This window comes from Chiloscyllium punctatum, unplaced genomic scaffold (genome assembly GCF_047496795.1).
Source record: "Chiloscyllium punctatum isolate Juve2018m unplaced genomic scaffold, sChiPun1.3 scaffold_121, whole genome shotgun sequence".
NCBI lineage: Eukaryota > Metazoa > Chordata > Chondrichthyes > Orectolobiformes > Hemiscylliidae > Chiloscyllium > Chiloscyllium punctatum.
Genome location: NW_027309855.1, coordinates 450792 through 453837, shown reverse-complemented (window position 1 = coordinate 453837; position 3046 = coordinate 450792).

Sequence of the window (3046 nt, the reverse complement as noted above, 5' to 3'; positions counted from 1 at the left end):
TCCGGGAACTCTGCACGGCCCGGTTCTAACTCCTTCCCAAGATCCACAAGCCTGACCACCCTGGCCGACTCATTGTCTCAGCATGCTCCTGCCCCACTGAACTCATCTCTACCTAACTCGACACTATCCTATCCCCCCAGTCCAGGAACTCCTCACATACGTTCGAGACACCACCCAAGCCCTACACCACCTCGATGACTTCCGTTTTCCTGGCCCCCAACGCCTCATCTTAACCATGGATATCCAATCCCTCTGCACCTCCATCCACCATGACTAGGGCCTCCAAGCCCTCTGTTTGTTCCTCACCAGACGTCCCCAACAGTACCCTTCAACCGACACTCTCATTCGTTTTGCTGAACTGGTCCTCATCCTTAAGAATTTCTCCTTTGAATCCCCCCACTTCCTCCTGACCAAAGGCGTAGCCATGGACACACGTATGGGTTCCAGCTATGCCTGTTTCTTTGTTGGCTACGTTGAGCAGTTGATCTTCCGTAATTACACCGGCACCACTCCCCACCTCTTCCTCCGCTACATTGATGACTGCATTGGCGCCACCTCGTGCTCCCGTGAGGAGGTTGAGCAATTCATCAACTTCACTAACACATTCCACCCTGAAATTAAAGTTACCTGGACCATCTCTGACACCTCCCTCCCTTTCCTGGACCTCTCCATCTCCATTAATGACGACCGACTTGACACTGACATTTTTTACAAACCCACCGACTCCCACAGCTACCTGGATTACACCTCTTCCCACCCTACCTCTTGCAAAAATGCCATCCCGTATTCCCAATTCCTCCGCCTCTGCCGGATCTGCTCCCAGGAGGACCAGTTCCACCACAGAACACACCAGATTGCCTCCTTCTTTAGAGACCACAATTTCCCTTCCCACGTGGTTAAAGATGCCCTCCAACGCATCTCATCCACATCCCGCACCTCTGCCCTCAGACCCCACCCCTCCAACCGTAACAAGGACAGAACGCCCCTGGTTCTCACCTTCCACCCTACCAACCTTGGCATAAACCAAATCATCCGCCGACATTTCTGCCACCTCTAAATAGACCCCAACACCAGGGATATATGTCCCTCCCCACCCCTTTCTGCCTTCCGCAAAGACCGTTCCCTCCGCGACTACCTGGTCAGGTCCATGCCCCCAAACAACCCACCCTCCAATCCTGGCACTTTCCCCTGCCACCGCAGGAATTGTAAAACCTGTGCCCACACCTCCTCCCTCACCTCTATGCAAGGCCCTAAAGCAGCCTTCCACATCCATCAAAGTTTTACTTGCACATCCACTAATATCATTTATTGTATCCGTTGCTCCCGATGCGGTCTCCTCTACATTGGGGAGACTGGGCGCCTCCTAGCAGAGTGCTTTAGGGAACATCTCCAGGACACCCGCACCAATCAACCACACCGACCCGTGGCCCAACATTTCAACTCCCCCTCCCACTCTGCCAAGGACATGGAGGTCCTGGGCCTCCTTCACCGCACCTCCCTCACCACCAGACGCCTGGAGGAAGAACGCCTCATCTTCCACCTCGGAACACTTCAACCCCAGGGCATCAATGTGAACTTCAACAGCTTCCTCATTTCTCCTTCCCCCACCTCACCTTAGTTCTAAACTTCCAGCTCAGTAACTGTCCCCTTGACTTGCCCGGACTTGTCCACCTGCCTATCTTCGTTTCCACCTTTCCACTCCACCCTCTCCTCCTTGACCTATCACCTTCATCTCCTCCCCCACTCACCCATTGTACTCTGTGCTACTCTCTCCCCACCCCCACCCTCCTCTAGTTTATCTCTCCACGCTTCAGGTTCACTGCCTTTATTCCTGATGAAGGGCTTTTGCCCGAAATGTCGATTTCGCTGCTCGTTGGATGCTGCCTGAACTGCCCATCTCCAGTTATGATGTTTGAGTCTGGATGACTCAGACAGACTGGCTAATGAGGCGGAGTTACACATTTTAATATCTGGCAGTTTCTCCGCAGTTTCGGCTGGTGTTGGGCTGCTCTCATTCCTTCTGCGATGAAACAAAGAAATGACAGTCGATACTCCCCACTAAATCTCTAAATTCAATTGCACAGCAACCAAAGTAATTTATTTTAATTCAAAAATGTTTCAGTGAAAGACATTTCAGCAAGCTCACCACCTCCTGTCTCAGTTTAATGGGAAATGGGATCAATTCTGTAGCGCCTAATGTCCCAGTGGAAAAGGCCACTGGTTTAAACCCCTGAACAGGCTATCAGCTGATCGGAGTTTTCAATCTTGTTCTTTGACAGATTGCAACATGTTTTGCACAAGGGGGCATGCAGACAGGACAAACTTCAATTATATTCCATACAAGAAAAGGCAATCCCATTTAAATGAGGCAGATTAATTGAGATCAGGCCTCAGGTGAGGATACAAAACAGTCAAGTTTGGAACTTCCAGAGACCATCAAGATTGTCCATTCAATTACTGAAGTTTGTCTCAGTATTGCTTTCCCAATCAAACTATTTCAATGCATAATGACACCTCTGGAGCAGGTGGGACAGTTTCAGGCCTTCTGGCTCAAAGTTGGAGACACTACCACAGCATCACAAGAGCACTGTATTTTAGGCTGAGTAACTGGTGGGTTAATTTGCCCAATTATTTTACTAATCCGGAAGATACTGTTACCATCCTAATGCTGGGAAATAAGCAAGGTATTAAATGGGAGCAAAGATGTTACAACAGTCTCTCTGACAAGGGACAAAATATCTTCCATCTGTTGTTTTGTTCATCCTTCGATAGTTTGAAATTTTTAAACTTTCTTGTCTACCATCATCTTTGCAGTTTTGTACATCTTTTCTTTCAATTTGATGTCACTCATAATTCCCTCAGCTATGCACCGCTGTTCATCGTGCATTTCTTTCACAAGTTAATATATATTGTTGAGAATAATAAAATAACTGAATATATTCTTCTGCGTTAACATTCTATCTATAGTCCCATTCCAGTTTAGCGAACTACTATCTTATTCCCTTGTGACTGCCTTTAAGTTTAGATACGAGTTGAAGAACCAAAT